Genomic DNA, 19,783 nt, shown 5'->3' with positions numbered 1-19,783 from the left:
GATGTCTATTAGTTTAGAAGAGCACTTAGGAACTATCATATCAGGATCCTTTGAAACTTTCATTATCGTAGGAACTGTGAAGATAGGATCATTGTGTGGTGCACAAAGAGAGAAAATGGATGTCCATTTTACATGACTGGATCAAAAAATGTTCATGAGAGGACATTCTACATCAAGAAGGTGACACTACTCCACACATGTTGTGCACATGGAGAGAAAACCAAAGTGACAGTAGATTGGATGGCCCAAACTTGTGATGAACAACTGAGGGAAGATCCAAGGGCTAGAGTGGATGAAATACTTAAGAGGACAAAGACAAAGTTTGGAGTGGAAGTGCCAAAAATCAAGGCCTACACGTGAAAGTGCATTCTTGCCCTCAACTGTTTTTTTTACATCTATGAAAATTTCATTTGTGCTTCTAACCACATGCTCTAGTGTAAACATCACTGTCAAATCTGAAGTGAAGCATGGATGGTTATCCTCCCTCTACTCGGAAAAACTAAAAAGCGTGAGCCACAGTGTTTTCTTCTTTCTTGAGTCCTTAGGGCATCCGCACTATTAAGAGGGGGTGCATCATGAAAACACGTGGGTTTCAACTTAACGTACACATATGATCTGACACAACTAATTATCAAAGGAGGTATGAATTATATACTCGTACATTGATTCTGTTAATGCTGAACCTTCTGGGACGGGCAGAAATTTGGGGGACCGGCATGTCCGGGATGGTTCCAGGAAGCTTCGGGGTCAACCAGAAACTCTACACTTCTGTGCAACCTTTGTGTTTTGCCCGGAACCTCACCGAAACCTGGCCGGAACTTCCGCACCCCGGAGCTTCCGGGCTTGTCGGAACTTCCGGGCTGTGGAACTTCCGCCCACAGCCCTAGCAGCTTCTGGGGTACCCTAGGGAGGAGACGAACACTCTGGTTAGCCCGGAACCTGCCCGAAACGTGGCTGGAACTTCCGTTGCCCGGAACTTTCGGGCATCGCCGGAACTTCCGGTCTTCATAGGAATCTGGCTCCAACAATTGGATTGAGCCCCCACCTATAAATAGTCTTTATCTTCCCCACGAAGAACCAGACGACTTCACTTTCCCTCACCAAAATTTCCAGACCTCGATTTCTTGAAGTTCTTCCTCCTTAGCGAACCAAAGCTCTTGATCTTTTGAGGAGTGAAGGAGGAGTGCCTGATCTACACATACACCAAAGCAAAAGTTGAACCCCCTGGTTTTCGTGCTGCAGCTTGTTACTCTTGAGGTTGGAGACTCCTAGGCGGTAGGATTACTCCGGCGAGGAATCGTTCATTGTGATTTCTCCAGGAAAGTTTGTGAGGGTTTGGAGGCCACCTCAAGGCCTACCACTAGTGGTTGATAAACGCCTTCATTGTGCTGTCTCAAGGAGAGAATATGGTGTGCCTTCGTGGTAACATCCACCTCTCTAAACGACGACGTAGCATCCTTCCAAGGAAGTGAACATTGGGATACATCCTCATCTCTCAGAGTTGCGGTTATTCCTAACCCTAGCTCCTTACTTGTGGTTACTTATCTCCTTAACTGTATAATCTGTTTTCATATTTAGATTTGTTTATCTAGTTAGGTGCTTAAATTGTATTTCGTACTTGTGAGCTTATCACCTGAGAAACTGTTAGGCTAAAGTTCATATTCCGCATTATTGCCTAAAATTACTAAGTAACAACTAAAATTTGTAATTGTACCTGTTCACTCCCCTCTAGGTCCATCTCGATCCTTTTCAATGGGTATTAGAGCCTCATGCTCTAATCGTGTGGCTTAACCGCCCTAGAGCAAGATGGATAAGAATGGGAACCCTTTGACTGCTCCTCCCCTTCGGGAGGATCTTCATCCACAGATGAAAGGAGATCCTTCACTTCTGAGGATCTTGAACTGGCCCTTGCTAAGTAGAAAGAGGAGCATGATGCTTCTATTGAGGCCTTGGTCAAAATGAGGTTGGATGCATTAGGTGCAAAAATTCCACCACCAGACAACCCAATTGGTGTGATAAAACAATCAAATGCATCTCTCCTACTTTGGTCTAACATCCTCAAAATGATAACAACACTGATGTTCCATGGCTATATGCAAAACCTAGAGTGGATAAACCTAAGTATAATGCTATGGGAAACCGTCCTTTACTTGATGACACTGCAGATTTTTCTTTATGGACAGTTGGTATGCAAGTTCATCTTAGGTTTGCTAACGACGAGATGCCATAGATCTTGGAGAAAGGTTACAACACCATGAACCCCAAGGACCTCACACTGGGTGAGGTATATGACAAGCACCTAAATGACACCACGATCATGCTCATAAGAAAGGGATGTGTGACAAGCATAAAAGTTTCTACATTCACCTATAAAATGCAAGAGAACTTTGGGATAGCATTGTGATGACCAAGACGGGAACTTCCTCCCTTAGTCTTGCACAATATGAGATTGCAAAAGGGGCATTACAATATTTCTACATGGAGAAAGGTGAGAACCCCAAGCATCTTCTTGAGAGATTGATGGCACTTGCTGCCGACATAGAATCATATGATTGTGACAAGAGCCAAGATGGATTCAACTTTACCAAATGGTTTCTTGTGGATAAACTACTAAATGCTCTTGCTCCATATCACCATCAAATGGTATGGGACATAAGAATAGAGCATGGGTTGAAGGACATGTCTCCTGATGATGTCATCTCAACCTTCCTATTATTCAAAGAATCAAAGGACAATGCTACAAGGCACCTTGCGATGCATGGCTCCTCATCACCCAAGACAAATCTTGCCTTGAAGGCCAAGCATGTGAGGGATGATGATGTTAGTGAAGAAGAAGGTTATGAAGATGAATCAGACGATGGGCTCTCATATGAAGACATGTCTCTCTTTGTGAAGAAGTTTAGTGCAAGAAAATTCAGGGGAAGATTCCAAAACTAGAAGATAAGGACTTGCTACAACTATGGAGAAACCAACCACTTCTCAAATGAGTGTCGCTGTGAGAAGAGAGAAGACAAACCAAGATTGTCGAAGACTTTTGTAAAGAAGAAGTTGCCCAACCCAATAAACTCCAAGTTCAGGAAGAGAGATGGGAAGGCAATGGTTGCTCAAGAAGAATCCGACCCCGATAATGTTGGGGGTGTTGCAGGCGTAGCCCAAGATACTCAAACCACATTGAGACTTGTCAACAAGAGTGGTAATGTTGTCACATACAACTACATGAAACACTACAAGGGTAATGCCCACAAATGTCTCATGACAAAAGGTGTGGTAGAAGATGATGAGGTACAAACATCTTCAGACAAAGTAAAGGTAATCCCACGACCTAACCATCCTCCATTTTCCTCTAACACATCTAGTGATGAATATCTTGATGGTGAGGATCATGATCATGAATCTGAAATAAGTGATGCTATGTTTGCTAATATGAAGAAAGTCACGTGCTCTCTCAAAGAAAGAAACTCATTATGTTGCGTATGCTTATGGAGATGGTGAGTAAGCACACCACCTCCATTAAGGAACTCGAAACCCTCGTTACCGAGTAAAAGGAGAAATGTGAAATCCTTGAGCAGAAAGTCCTATATGAGGAAGCACGTAATGACAAATTGTGCTTAAAAATAGGCGCAAACATTGATAAGCACACTAAAGAACTTTCCTCTTTGACAAAGATTGAAAGCGCTTATAAAGTGTTAAAAATGACAATTGTAAACTTGACGAGTCTCATGCCACTCTTTCTAAGGATTGTGAGATCTTACATTTGTCTCTCAGGACAAAGGAAGAGGAGCTCGACACTCTTACAAATAAGTTTGACAAACTCAAGCTTACATATCTTAACATTCTTAGCAAAGTTTACTCCTCTCCTATTATAAATGTTGATGCTTGTGCTACTAACCCCAGTGGTGACCTAGCTAGTGTACTTGAGGAGAACTGGTTGCTAAAGTTCCAATTAAAAAAGGGATCAGGTCATGTGCCCAAGGACAAAATAACCTCAATGAGGTGTTGAGTCAACACAAGGAGGTAGTAGCTAAGGAAGGGCTTGGATTTCATCCAAGCATAAGCAAGAATACAATGACAACACATAAGTCCACAACTCCCCTCAAGGAGATATTTGTACAAGAAGGGCACAAGGAAAACATATTGGGAAACGTTGGGAAGGTTGCGAGTAGGAAGGCCACAAGGGGGCAGCCTACTCCAAGCAAGCGAAAAGAATGTATGCCTCCATCATATGTGCTACGTAAGGCAAAAGATGGAGATGTCTATGCTCAATTTGTTGGGCCTCGAAATGCTTTTCGTTTCTATGCAATTTGGGTGCCTAAGACTCTTGTTACTAACATGAGAGGTCCCACTGTAAAATGGTGCCTCTAACCAAGACTTGAAATGTGTGTAGGTTGCCTTCTCCGGTGGAGTTAAATGGGTGATTGATAGTGGATGCACCAATCATATGACCGGAGATGGCACATTGCTCATGGACTTCATGGAAGATTTTCGACCATTTATGAGCATTGTTTTTGGCGGTGGATCTAAGGGACATGTAATTGGTTTGGGCAAGGTAGACATCACAAATGACATGTCTCTTGTAAATGTCATGCTTGTACAATCCCTTAAATATCACTTACTCTCTATTTGTCAATTGGCCTTTGTTGGCTATGATACTGTAATAGCCCAGAGTGTAACTTGCCTTATTTGGAACCTTCTGGATGTGGTCCATCTTGTCATTGCAATAGGAGTTATATTCCATGTGGTATTTCATGTGCTCATGTCTTGTTTTCCTTTGCATGCATGCATCCTTATCATTCCATGTCTCTTGTGTTTGTGTTAATGTGATCAATGTATGTGGTGTGGCATGTGGTGAGGACATGTGAAGTGATGTGGGGTGTTTTTTGTAAGTAGGAGCAACTATGTTGGTTTGCACCAGGTTTCAAATTTCTTCCTCTCTTTTATCTCAAGCTCAAGATTCACTTGCTCCATCCCTGTTTCAAAAATGCTCTTGTTTTAGTATGAATTGTGGTGGATGTGATGCTATGTTTTTAGTGTTTTGAAACTTAGTATTAGTGGTGCAAATATTCACAAAACAGATCAATTAATTATGTTTTGTAAATATTTATAAGCTCCCAAAAATTCCCTTTTCATTTTATTTAAATGGGTCATAATTCCTTATGACCAGAGGCATTTTTGTTTTATTTTTAGCTTCAACAGTGTTGCGTGTGCATTTAGTTTTGTCTCTGTTTTGTTTTAAATAGGAAAACCCCAATGGGTTTTCCTTTTTATTATCTCGCGCATCCAATTGGGCCTTCTCCCTCTGGCTGGCCCAACTCCCTCTCGCGCGTAGCCTTTCCCTGTAGACGCCGTCTTCCTCCTCCTTCCGTCAGTTTCGTCAGAGAGGAGACGAGACAGAGAGGCGACACCTCACGGACGTCGAGGCCACGCGTCCCTCGCCTCCTCCTCCTCCTATAAAGAACCCTTGGCGTCCGTGCAGAGCCTAGGGTTCCTCCAAGCCGCTGCCACTTCTTTCCCCATCTCCTCCTCCCTCTCCCTCGTCGGCAGCATGTAAGCGCGTGCCTCCTCCGCCATGGCCGAAACGTGAGAATCTCCTCGCCGTCGTTGTCGTGCCCCTGCGTCCTCTCCAACCCTTCGGCGAGCACGCGGGACCTCCAGGGGACTCGTTCCTGCAGCTAGGAGGAGCAGATCGGGTCTGCTTCCCCTACCTCGACGACGGCCTGCTTCCTCTCCGTCGATCCCCTCCACCACGGCTTCTTCCGCTTCTTCCTCTACCTCCTCTCCGGCAGGCACGACGTCCTCGTCCAGTGGGTGAGCTATCGTCTTCCTCCCTCTTCCCTGTCGCCAGATCGTGAGTAGGATCCCGTAGCCGCGCCGTGTTCTTCTCTCTATCGCCGGCGCCGCCGTGCGTCGTGGAGCCATAGCAGTAGGCCTTCCCGTGGCGCGTTTAGTGTAGAAATGGAACCCTGGGAGCCCCTTCTCCCTTGCATCGACGAGCCGCAGTTCAATTTGGTGTATATCGCCGGTGTGGTGCTTCCCCTGTTTCGGCCACCGTCGGGCAGAGGAAAGACCAGAGGGGTTGCTCAATAGAGTTTCCTCCTCTACTCTGTTAAGTTCAGCAACAACAGCGTAGTGGTAGGTGTTGTGTTGTTGCACCAGGTGGTCGTGGGTTCAAAACCCCTCGGCGCCACCCCTTTTGTATTTTTGTTTCGGGCACAGTAGCTTCAGTAGAAGATTTACCCTGGTCCCTTCCTTGTTTCTGTCGAGACAGAGCAGTCTAGCCCAGTGGTGCTAGTGTTGGGGGTGATCCAGGGGGTCTTGGGTTTGATTCCGCCCAAGTCTTTTTTTTCCTATTTCCTTTGTTGTTTTTCATTTGTTTGCTATGTAGTTGCTGTGGTGTGCTAGAACAGCTTGTGTGGTATTTTCTTTACCTCACAACCAGTAGGTAGCCCCTTCATTATGTTTCTAGAGATCATGTGTAAGTATACCTATGTATGTGTGTGAGCAGGAGTTAGTGTTTGAGGAGTGTATGAGTAGGTGATGCTAGTGATGGTGTGAGCAAGCAACATGTGCATGTGTGCTTGTGTGGTGCAAGCACCCCTAGGAATGTGTAGATGTATATCACCATATGTATGTGTGTGTGTGTGTTACTCATGTGCATGGGTGTTGAGCTCATGCACTAGCTTGTGCAAGTGTGTGAGTGTGTGTGTGTGTAGGTTCCCCCCACATACTTTGTGGTTGTTGTAGGTGCTCATGTGATACATGTGTGTGTGTGCATGTGTGTGTGTGTCACACACATGCCCAAGGCATGGTGTGCCTTGATAAGAACTTATGGCTAACTTGTATGTGTAGGTGTAGGAATGCATGATGTGAGTGTAAGTTAGTGTGCGTGTTTTAACTAGCATGTGTAGGTGCTTGATATATGTGTGCTTGATGTATGTGTGTGTGTGGTGGTGTGCTAAGGCACATGAACATGAGGTCTACCCCTCATGTGCACCAATGGAGTGATAAGAGTGTGCAAGTGCATGTGAAGGTAATGATCTAGTGAGAAGCATGTGATATAGCACTATTTACCCCTATGTGATTCCATGTAGATTTTCTTCTTAGCTTTGTGCCCATTTGTTCTATGCTAGTACCCAGGTATTATATATGTTTTTGGGATAGAATCATCCCAGGAATCAAATGGTGGAATCAGATTCCACTTTGGAACACTTTCTGGGAATGTCATTTTATTGTTTTGTTCTATGTTTAGAGCTTGGTTCCATGTGATGTGATGAGCCCAAGGGGATGATTCCTGGTTGTGGCAATAGAGGGTGAACCCCTCTACAGCATGGTGGTGTTGTTTCATGCTTAGGAGTTTTCATGTGCAAGTTGTGCCTAGTCAAAGTAGGCACATGGCTAAAAATTTCAGCTTAGTGAAAATCTGTGATTTTCACTAAGTGTGAGAAACTGTTGTTATTTTCTTCCCTTGTAGTTGTGCTTGCAAAAGTTCATGTGTTGGGAATCAGCCCCTGCAATCAACTGAGAAGTTGTAGGTTTTGTGTTTGTCTAGCTCTCTGTCAATTTTCATTCCATTTGGCTTCCTGTAGATATTGTTTTGGGTGCTGTCAAAATGCTTCAGAGCATAAACAACTAGTGAGAATCTGAGAATTTCACTAAGTCCCTGAAAACTGCTATTTTTGTCCAAGTTAGCAGCTGGAGATCTTTATGTGTGTAACTCCTTCGTATTATGTTTTTTCTCATGATTGTAGTGCTTTTTATAGCGTCTGCCACATATCTTATTTGGCACATTTGGATGGTTGTAGGTGCTTTGCATGTAGCTCTCAAACTGCTATGATCCTGTTTAGGACAGAATGTATAGTTTTGATGTTTTGATGCGTGTGAGTGCATAGTTGATGGTGTGGTGAGTTTCTTTGCACCACCCCATCGATACTTGTGTGTTTTGTGATTTGGCAACCTGGGAATACTAGTGGTATGCCATTGGAGTGTGTTTGTGATGGATTTGATCCGTAGGACTCCCTTTCTTGTTTCGTTGTTTCCGGTTGATCGGTATCTCCGTTCGCAACGTTCTTTATATGTTTTTGCATCGTTTTCGCGTGATGCATCTGTTCATGTCATCCTCATGCATGTCAAGATAGCTTAGCGTGCAGTTCTGTCCAGAAGTTGTCTTTTCTTCTCATGCATGTGCAAGTGATTAGAATAAGGATGCATGCTACTTTCTCATCTCATGCATCATGTGCTTGTTGCATCTTGTTGTGCTGTTGTTCTTTCGATGCTATTTTCATGTTGTGTAGCACCGGGATCGGAGAGCGAGTACGTGGACTCGGGAGAGTACGTGTAGGACGAACAAGAGCAGTTCCAGGCTGAAGACATCACAAGCAAGATGACATGACCTTGATACCATCTCTAGCCTTGTTATGCTAGATTCACATTTCCTTCGTCATATGCTCGCTACCTACCACTAAAATAATTGCCTCGTGATATTGCCATGAAACCCAAACACTTTCCCCCTCCTAGCTAACATTGAACGGCTAAGTAGGCTTGCTCAGCTTCTAATGTTAGCGTTGCTAGTTGCAGGTGCATTTGTCTTCTAATGTTAAATCTGTTATTTAATTAATGCACCTATATACTTGGTAAATAACGGAAGGTCTAACCTCTTGCCGAGTGTTTTGTTCCGTTATTGCCGCCATAGTTTCCGGCTACCGGTGTTTGATTCCATAACTGATCGCTCCTGACACGTTCGGGGTTGTTATGGGGACCCCCTTGATAAATCGTGTAGTGTTAAGACTTGTCCAGCAGGACCCAACATTGGTGTTAATTTGCTAATGACTTAATAATAATTTGCATAGGGAATAGCTACCCCGAGGAATTAATCAACAACCCGGGCCAGTGCTCCTCATGAGTGTTGGTCCAAACTAGAGTTGTGTGCGGGGCCAACCCGGGGCAACTCGGGAGATGTCTATCAGGCCACCGTACGCTGTGCTCATCCGTCGTGTCCTGAGACTGAGATACGCGGCTCTTATCGGGATCGTCGACACGATGGGAGGTCCTGCTAGTCTTGTCTTACCTTAGCGATATATCTTGCGTATAGGAATCCCGGTGAAGCTTTGGTTCTCCCCAGAGTTGAGGTTTTCCTCTAAGGAATTTGACGAGATCACGAGATTCGTGATAGAGGATTACTTTGCGGCCCGTGACCGTTTGTGATGGACTAGTTGGAGCACCCCTGCAGGGTTTAATCTTTCGGAAAGCCGTGCCCGCGATTATGTGGAAATTTGGAATATTTGTTAACATCCGGTTATAGATAACTTGAAATTAATCAAATAAAATTGCCAACTGTGTGCGTAACCGTGACTGTCCCCTTCGAAGACCTCTCTTCGATCGGGAACACGGTGGGGTTATGTTTGACGTAAGTAGGTGTTCAGGATCACTTAGTGATCAGCTAGACTTCGCCCGCTAGTATAGACCACCATCAATATCTTGATCTACGTAAGTTAGCCACCATAAATTCTTAGGATGCTGCAATCTAAACACTGAACCTTCCTTACCTAATAACTTGACTAGTTCTGGCACCGAGGTCATAGGTTGCTGAGTCCCCGTGGCTCACAGATTACTTCAACACCCCAAGGTACAGGTACGCTCGACACAGGTGATCCCGATGGCTCCCAGCTGGCGTGGCAGTATGATGAGGAGAACGACCGCGTGTACGTAAACTATCCAAAAAACTGAGGCATGGTCGTGATCGTGGGCAAACATGCAGGGTAGAATAGCCTTTTCTCATGTTATTTAGTCCATAGCGGAACTACTTGTCTGAATAAATGTGTGATGTAACTCTGATATTATCTATGAGATGGCAAATGATTCCCTATTTGTCATTCTATTATTATGTATGTGCTATGTTATCTTGCTTGCGAAACGCTTAGATGCGCTTCTTTCCATTTTGTTGCCTCGTTCCCTAAATTGGAAAGGACCGCATCTTAGTCGTTACAAGTTGGTATCAGAGCCTTACGACCATAGGATCCTTTGTGTGATCATACTTGGCCAAGTCGAGTCTAGTAAAAATGTGTTGAGTCTTAGTTATATCAGAGAGTAGGATTCTTTTTTCTCCTCTTCCATGCTCTGGTGATGTTCCCGACTTAGGAAATCTTAATTCTACTCCTCTTCTCGCTCAATTTTTTTTAGGATCACGCGGGTATTTTTGAAATCTATATGATATCGATGTGACGGAGTTCTGTCTTGGTGCCTCCTGTCTGCCTTGATTTCTTCCAGGGAGTTGAGCTCCAGGGCATTCTTGTGCACATCGCCATCATTCATATTTCTGAGTATCTCAGAACGAAGGACGTTCGTAATTGCTTCAATACTAGTAGTGGCAAGATAACCCCGATGTCCCCTGTACTGGTGCAGATTGTTCGGGAGTACTGCCATACTTTGTATCGTTGTGGTCACGAGGGTCTGTAGTAGATGAAGGTCTGAGATTCTGGTTATGTGTTGACGGATGTGATACAGTGGATGGGTTAGTATAGGAGTTGTGTGAATATTACTCCTTGTACCCGTGTACCAGATTGCATGACCAAATATTTCAGGAATTCATAGGTGGGATATCAAGTAGTGACTTATAGGACAATCTTCCTACAGATGCATGATGTGAGGTTGGGATTCGATATTCAGTGGGTATGTTTGTTCACGGTCGTCTTACAACGGTTCTCGTTGTGTCTTAAAGACTCCTTTTAGCTTGCTACGACTCGGGGATCCTTCATAAGTCGTGTGCACTACCTTGCATAGGATGGCTACTATAAATTCGAGCCCGTGCGATCTTATCCACAAAGATATCGGATAAAATCTCGATCATGTGTTTGTTCCGAGCGGTTCTAGCTCATACTTGTTTGCAAGTGGACTTAATCAGAATTTTGTCGACAGTCACTTTGAGGAAGCATTCTTACTATTTTGTTCGAGTGCAATTGCTAACATTCCTGTTCAGATATTTCTGCCTTTTTGATTCAGCTATACCTTCAATTTATTTTGTGGGCTAACGTGTTGTCCGTCTTCAGGATGGCTCCACCAACTCGTCAGAATCCAAACCGTGAGGATGTGTCGCCACCACCTCCTCCTCCGGAGAATCCTCCTCCGCTGTCGCCTCCTCCTGCAGAGGCTTGGCAAGCGGTGATGGCTGCTACAAATGCAAACACTCAGATGTTGATACAGTTGTTGCAAGAAAGGACTAATCAGCAACAAGGCAACTTCAATCATGGTGGCAATCAGTTTGCTAATCTAAGTCAGTTCCTGTCAAATCAGCCGAAGAGTTTAACTTCTTGTGACCAGCCGTTTGATGTTGAGGATTGGATCCGCGACATGAACAAGTTTGAATGCAGCAATGTTCGTCCAGAGGATTTCGTCAAGTTTGTAACATTCCAGCTGAAGGGGCAATCATCTATCTGGTGGCAGCAGTTGAAGGATTCCAGGGGTGCTAGAGTGATCACTTGGGATGAGTTCTGCCGAGACTTCAGATCCCACTACATCCCGTCTAGCTTTGTGGAGGAAATGCGTGAGAAGTTCAGGCGCTTGAAGCAAGGTGATAACTCCGTGTACAAGTACAACGTCGAGTTCCACGAGCTATCCCGATACGACTTGCAGGATATCCCTGATCACAAGAGCAAGATTTATCAGTTCAGAGGTGGCTTGAAAGAAGATTTGCAGTTAGCTCTCTTTTGCACGATCCTGAGGAGTTCGATAAGTTCTAGAACTTAGCTCTCAGGGCTGAGGTAGCTTTGCTCACGGTGGAGAATTCTAAGAAGCGCTTCAGAGATTCCAGCTCGTCTTCCTCAACTCAGCTGGTTCAGAAGCAACAGAAGTATTGGGTGTCTCCTCCTCCTCCTCGGCACACACAACAGTTCAAGCATTCTGGTGGCCGTGGTTCTTCCCACCCACCCAACCCAGCTTTTCAGCAGAGATTCCAGCAGCAGAAGCAAGGGCCTCCTCAGACACAGTACCGTTAGCCGGCAGATGTTACTTGTCACAAGTGTGGGTAGAAGGGTCACTATGCCAACAAGTGCACTTCTCAGCTCCGTCTTTCGCCTCCTCCTCCAGGCAAACCTCCAAGCAATGCTCTCGTGAAGTTCAACCCCAGGTCTGCTCGAGTCAACATGGTGAATGCGGCTGAGGCAGAGAACTCGTCAGATGTGATTATGGGTAACCTCCTCGTCAATGATATTCCTACTAAAGTGTTATTTGATTCTGGTGCATCGCATTGCTTCATGTCCCGTCCATTCTTTGCAAAGCATGAGTTTGTTTGTCAAGATTTTCTTAAGCCGGTCTCAGTAGTTTCTCCTGGGAGATTGATGAATTCCAATTGTTTGGTTCCAAATGTTTCTGTCAAGATGGGTAGTTATTCTTTTCTGGCGTCTCCTATTGTCTTGGGCAATTCCGACATTGATTTGATCCTTGGTATGGACTGGTTGGCCATGAATAAGGCATCGATTGATTGTGAAGCTAGAGAAGTGAAGCTTACTCACTCTTCGGAGGACGTGATTATCTTCGCGGTGCGCGATGACACAATCCGTCTGTTGTCTTTGAATGAAAAGGGTGAGATTAATCCTATTTCGCAAGTCCCAGTGGTCTGCGAATATGAAGATGTGTTTCTAGAAGAGCTGCCAGGAATGCCTCCGCACCGAGAAGTTGAATTTGTTATTGAGCTTGAACCAGGTACTGAGCCTGTGTGCAAACGGTCGTACAAATTGGGTCCAGAAGAGCTGAAGGAACTTAAGAGGCAACTCGATGAGCAGGAGCGTTTGGGTGTGATCAAACCGAGCTCGTCTCCTTGGGGCTGTGGAGTTCTGTTTGTTAAGAAGAAGGATGTCACGGACCGATTGTGTGTCAATTACCGTCCATTGAACAAGAAGACAATCAGAAACAAGTATCGACTTCTGAACATAAATGAGTTGTTCGAACAGTTGAAAGGGGCTAAGATCTTCTCCAAGCTCGATCTCAGGATGGGCTATCATCAAATTTGCATTCGCGAAGAGGATATTCCGAAGACTGCTTTCAGGACTAGTTTTGGCTCGTATGAGTATACGGTCATGTCTTTTGGTCTGGCAAATGCTCCACCAACATTTTGTCGAATGATGAACTACATATTCTCTCCGTTCAAGAATGAGTTCGTCTTGTTGTATCTCGACGATATTCTGGTCTTTTCAGAAACTGAGGAAGAGCATGAAGAACATCTCAAACTGGTGCTTGATAAGCTAAGAGAGCACAAATTCTATGCCAAGTTTTCCAAATGTGAGTTCTGGTTGAAAGAAGTCGTCTATCTTGGGCACATCATCTCTGCCGAGGGCATCCAAGTTGATCCGCCGAAGGTGCAGGCCATTGTTGAGTGGGAGCCTCCGCAGAATGTGAAGCAGTGATATGTCTCAAATGTATCTATAATTTTTGATGGTTTCACGCTGTTATCTTGTCAACTTTGGATGTTTTTTGGGACTAACTTATTAACTCAGTGCCAAGTGCCAGTTCCTATTTTTTCTGTGTTTTTGACTCTTTTCAGATCTGATTTTGGAACGGAGTCCAAACGGAATAAAATCCCTGAAATGAATTTTTCCATAACGGAAGAAGATCGGGAGGCTTGAGTGCCAAGCAAGTGGGCCCATAGGGGGGCCACAAGCCCTGTTGCCGCGGCGAGGGGGAGGCCGCGGCAACCAAGATTGTGCCCCCCTGGCGCTCCCCTGCCCTAGGTCTTTGGCCTATAAATTCCCTAAAAATCCATAAAAAATCAAGGCGTCCACGAAAACACTTTTCCGCCGCCGCAAGCTTCCGTTTCCGCGAGATCTCATCTGGAGACCCTTCCCGGTGCCTTGCCGGAGGGGACTTTGGAGTTGGAGGGCTTCTTCATCAACATCATCGCCCCTCCAATGACTCGTGAGTAGTTCACTTCAGACCTACGGGTCCGTAGTTAGTAGCTAGATGGCTTCTTCTCTCTTGGATCTTCAATACAAAGTTCTCCATGATTTTCATGGAGATCTATCCGATGTAATCCTCTTTGGCGGTGTGTTTGTCGAGATCCGATGAATTGTGGATTTGTGATCAGATTATCTATGATATATATTTGAGTCTTTGCTGATTTCTTATTTGCATGATTTGATATCCTTGTAAGTCTCTCCGAGTCTTGGGTTTTGTTGGCCAACTAGATCTATGATTCTTGCAATGGGAGAAGTGCTTGGTTTTGGGTTCATACCGTGTGGGGACCTTTCCCAGTGATAGAAGGGGCAGCAAGGCACGCATCATGTTGTTGCCATCAAGGATAAGAAGATGGGATTTTATCGTAGATATGAGATTGTCCATCTACATCATGTCATCTTGCTTAAGGCGTTACTCTGTTCTCATGAACTTAATACACTAGATGCATGCTGGATAGCGGTCGACGTGTGGAGTAATAGTAGTAGATGCAGAAAGTATCAGTCTACTTGTTTTGGACGTGATGCCTATAGATATAATCATTGCCATAGATAACGTCACGACTTTGCGCGGTTCTATAAATTGCTCGACAGTAATTCGTTCACCCACCGTCTACTTGCTTTCATGAGAGAAGCCACTAGTGAACACTACGGCCCCCGGGTCTATTCACACCTATCGTTTCCACTCTTGCTTTTATTTTGCTTTGTTTCTTGTTGCTTTCAGTTCTCACTTGGCAAACAATCTATAAGGGATTGACAACCCCTTCATAGCGTTGGGAGCAAGCTGTTTGTGTTTGTGCGGGTACTTGTGATATTCCTTCACTGGATCGATACCTTGGTTCTCAAAACTGAGGAAAATACTTACCGCCGCTGTGCTACATCACCCTTTCCGCTTCGAGGGAACACCAATGCAAGGCTCCAAGGCCACGGGGGAATCCTTTGCATATTTGCCAAGGAAGTCCCTAAAGGTGGAGCCATAGCAGAAGGATTCCTGGTGCCGTTGCTGAGGAGTATCAAGACAAGAATAGTCTCCCGTCAGCACGCTTGTTTCTCGCGCCGTTGGAAGGTCTTTTGTTGCAGTAGCAGAAGTATTTCTGGCGCCGTTTCTGGGGAAGGAGAGATCTATCCAAGTAGGTCTCACAAACTCATCTCTTGCATTTACTTTTTTGCCAGTTGCCTCTCGTTTTCCTCTCCCCCACTTCACATTTGCCGTTTTCATTTGCCTTTCTGTTTTGCCTTGCTCCTTTGCCTTTTTCTTTTGCCTTTTTACCGTTTTTGTTTGCCGGTTTTCTTGCTTGCTTGTGTGCTTGTTTGTTTGTTGAAGTCATCATGGCTGAAAACACCAATTTTGTGACTTCTCGAGTACCAATAATAATGATTTTATTAGTACTCCGATTGCTCCCGCCACTAGTGCGGAATCGTATGAAATCAACGCAGCTTTGCTGAATCTTGTTATGAAAGAGCAATACTCTGGCCTTCCTAGTGAAGATGCCGCATCCCATCTCAATACCTTCATTGAGCTTTGCGATATGCAAAAGAAAAGAGATGTGGAGAATGACGTGATTAAGTTGAAGCTTTTTCCTTTCTCGTTGCGAGATCGCGCAAAAACTTGGTTTTCTGCTTTGCCTAAAAATAGTATCGATTCTTGGGATAAGTGCAAAGATGCTTACATATCCAAGTATTTTCCGTCGGCTAAGATTATCTCCTTACGTAACGATATCATGAATTTCAAGCAACTTGATCATGAACACGTTGCACAATCTTGGGAGAGGATGAAGTTAATGATTAGAAATTGTCCCGCTCATGGCTTGAGTTTGTGGATGATTGTACAAATCTTTTACGCTGGTTTGAATTTTGCTTCTCGCAATATCTTGGACTCCGCCTCAGGTGGAACGTTCATGGAAATCACGTTAGGAGACGCTACAAAACTCCTAGACAATATCATGACCAACTACTCTCGGCGGCACACTGAAAGGTCACCTGCTAGCAAAAAGGTACACGTATAGAAGAAATTAACTCGCTTAGTGCTAAGATGGACGAGTTGATGAATTTGGTTGCTAGTAGAAACGCTCCTTTAGATCCTAATGACATGCCACTATCTTCCTTGATTGAGAGTAGCAACGCTAGTTTGGACGTTAATTTTGTTGGTAGGAACAATTTTGGCAACAACAATGCTTTTAGAGGAAACAATGTTCCTAGGCCTTTTCCTAGTAACTCCTCTAACAATTATGGCAATTCCTACAACAACACTTATGGAAATCACAACAAATTACCCTATGATTTAGAGAGTAATATCAAAGAGTTCATCAACTCTCAAAAGATTTTCAATGCATCCATAGAGGAAAAACTACTGAAAATTGACGATTTGGGTAAGAGCGTTGATAGGATGTCTTGTGATATTGATGCTTTGAATGTTAGATGTGCTCCTCCCAAGGTCAACTTGGATGAAACTTTGAAAGCTATGCGTGTCTCCATGAATGAGAGCAAAGAAAGAACCGCCCAAATTCGCGCTAGGCATGAATGGTTTAAAAGGGTGCGTTCTAGTGATGCAAATCATGAAGATCTTAAAGTGCTTGGTGTGACTCCTCTTGAATCTTTGTTTTCGCGTGTCAAACCTATTGATGAAGGGTCTGGATATGAATCCACTTTGGTTGAAAAATGCCCCAATGATTCGGAGTCCACCTATGTTGATGATAAAGGTGTGGAGAGTGGAGTAGAAGAAATCAAAATTTTGGGTACTAATGAAACTCCCACTTTGGATTTCAAGGAATTCAATTATGATAGTTGCTCCTTGTTTGAATGCATTTCTTTGATACAATCCATTGCAAACTCTCCACATGCTTATAGCCAAAGCAAAGCCTTTACCGCGCATATCATAGATGCTATGATGAAATCTCTTGAAGAGAAGCTCGAACTAGAAGTCTCTATACCTAGAAAACTTCATGATGAGTGGGAACCTACTATCAAAATCAAGATCAAAAACTATGAGTGCAATGCTTTGTGTGATTTGGGTGCTACTGTTTCCGCGATTCCAAAGTCCTTATGTGATATTCTTGGTTTTCATGAGATTGAAGAGTGTTCTCTTAATTTGCATCTTGCGGATTCTACTGTCAAGAAACCCATGGGAAGGATCGATGATGTTCTTATTGTTGCAAATAAGAACTATGTACCCGTAGATTTCATTGTACTTGACATAGATTGCAATCCTTCATGTCCCATTATTCTTGGTAGACCTTTCCTAAGGACTATTGGTGCTATCATCGATATGAAGGAAGGGAATATTAGATTTCAATTTCCCCTAAAGAAGGGCATGGAGTATTTTCCTAGAAATAAAATAAGATTGCCTTATGAATCTATGATGAGGGCTACTTATGGTTTGAGCACCAAGGATGACTATACGTGATTCCATCACCTTATGCCTAGCTAAGGGCGTTAAACAATAGCGCTTGTTGGGAGGCAACCCAACGAATCTATCCTTTTTCTTTCTGTTTTGTGTTTCCCACACTTTCATAATTTTGTTATGATTGTGTTTTTTGTGTTTCTTTTTGCGTTTGTGCCAAGCAAAACCGTTATGACTGGTCTTGGGGATGATCGTTTGGTCATGCTGGAAAAGACAGAAGCTTTCTGCTCACGAAAAGAATTTTCATTTTTTTGTCTGTAAGAGCTTTTGAGTTGATTCTTTTGGCTGCTGATTGCTACGCAAATTCTTCAGACTGTCGTAAGTTTTCAGAATTTTTGAAGTACCAGAAGTATACGAAGTATACAGATTGCTACAGACTAGTCTGCTGTTAACAGATTCTGTTTTTGTTGTGTTGGTTGCTTATTTTGGTGAAACTATGGATAGTATCGGGGGGTATTAGCCATGTAAGATTGAAAATACAGTAACCCAACATCAACATAAGTAGAATTCAAGTTTGCTACAGTACCTAAGGAAGTGGTGGTTTTCTTTCTTATACTAATGTTATCACGAGTTTCTGTTTAAGTTTCGTGTTGTGAAGTTTTCAAGTTTTTGGTGAAGTTCTTATGGACAAAAAGATAAAGAGTGGCAAGAGCTCAAGCTTGGGGGTGCCCAAGTCACCCCAAGATGATTCAAGGATGTCGTAAAAGCCTAAGCTTGGGGATGCCCCGGGAAGGCATCCCCTCTTTCGTCTTCAATCCATCGGTAACGTTACTTGCGGCTATATTTTTATTCACCACATGTTATGTGTTTTGCTTGGAGCGTCTTGTATGGTAGGAGTCTTTTATTTTTGTTGTGTCACAATCTTCCTTGCTGCACACCTAGATAGAGAGATATGCACTCACCGTGATTTTGTCGAGCTTCACTTATATCCTTTGGTAGACAATCCAGTTCACATGTGCTTCACTTATATCTTTTGAGCTAGTTGCTTTTGCTCTATGTGCTTCACTTATATCTTTTAGAGCACGGCGGTGCGTGGCTTGGTAGTTGATCTATGCTATGAAAGTAGTCTCAAAAGGGGTAGTTATCCAAAGGGATACGAAAACTTCCACCTTCATGTGCATTGAATAGTTAGAGAAGTTTGATTCATCTCAACTAGTTCTGAGTTGTGGTTATGGTAATATTGAAGTTATATTACTAAGGTGTTGTGGATCTAGAAATACTTGTGTTGAAGTTAGTGATTCCTGTAGCATGCACGTATGGTGAACCGCTATGTGATGAAGTTTGAGCATGACTAGTCTATTGATTGTCATCTTTTGTGTGGCGGTCGGGATCGCGCGATGGTTTATACCTACCAACCCTTCCCCTAGGAGTATGCGTTGAATGCTTTGTTTTGATTACTAATAGAACTTTTGCAACAAGTATATGAGTTATTCATGACTAACGTTGAGTCCATGGTTTAGATGCACTTTTACCTTCCACCATCACTATCTTCTTTAGTGTCGTGCAACTTTCGCCGGTGCACAAAACCCACCATTAGCCTCCCTCAAAACAGCCACCATACCTACCTACTATGGCTTTTTCAAAGTCATTCCGAGATATATTGCCATGCAACTACCACAATGACATGTGCCACCACGTCTACATTGCCATTGCATGATCGTAAGATTGCTAGCATGATGTTTCCATTAATGTCCATGCCATGCTAGATCATTATCACGGTACACTACCGAAGGCATTTCATATAGAGTCATTGTTGCTCTAAGTTTTGAGTTGTAAGTGTGATGATCATCATTGGTGGAGCATTGTCCCATGTGAGGAAATAAAATAGGCCAAAGATGCCCACCAAAAAAAAGAGGCCAAAGAGCCCATCCAAAAAATGAGAGAAAAAGAGAGAAGGGACGATGCTACCACCTATCCACACTTGTGCATATTAAGCACCATGATCTTCATGATTGAGAGTCTCTCGTTTTGTCACCACCATATGATTGAGAGTCTCTCGTTTTGTCACCACCAATTATTATTGTCTCCTCGTCAATAGCAAACTATTGTTTTGAATCTAACGGATCTGAACATTCACGTCACATAAGAGGAGTTACAAAGGACATCTATGCTAGGTAGCATGAAAGCATCAAAAATTCATTTTTTATCACTTCCCTACTCGAGGACGAGCAGGAGTTAAGCTTGGGGATGCTTGATACGTCTCAAACGTATCTATAATTTTTGATGGTTTCACGCTGTTATCTTGTCAACTTTGGATGTTTTGTTTACCTTTTATATCTTTTTTGGGACTAACTTATTAACTCAGTGCCAAGTGCCAGTTCCTGTTTTTTCTGTGTTTTTGACTCTTTTCAGATCTGATTTTGGAACGGAGTCCAAACGGAATAAAATCCCCGAAATGAATTTTTCCAGAACGGAAGAAGATCGGGAGGCTTGAGGGCCAAGCAAGTGG

This window comes from Hordeum vulgare, chromosome 5H (genome assembly GCF_904849725.1).
Source record: "Hordeum vulgare subsp. vulgare chromosome 5H, MorexV3_pseudomolecules_assembly, whole genome shotgun sequence".
NCBI classification, from domain to species: Eukaryota; Viridiplantae; Streptophyta; class Magnoliopsida; order Poales; family Poaceae; genus Hordeum; species Hordeum vulgare.
The sequence above is the reverse complement of the archived record's forward strand: the minus strand, read 5'-3'. Positions refer to the sequence as shown.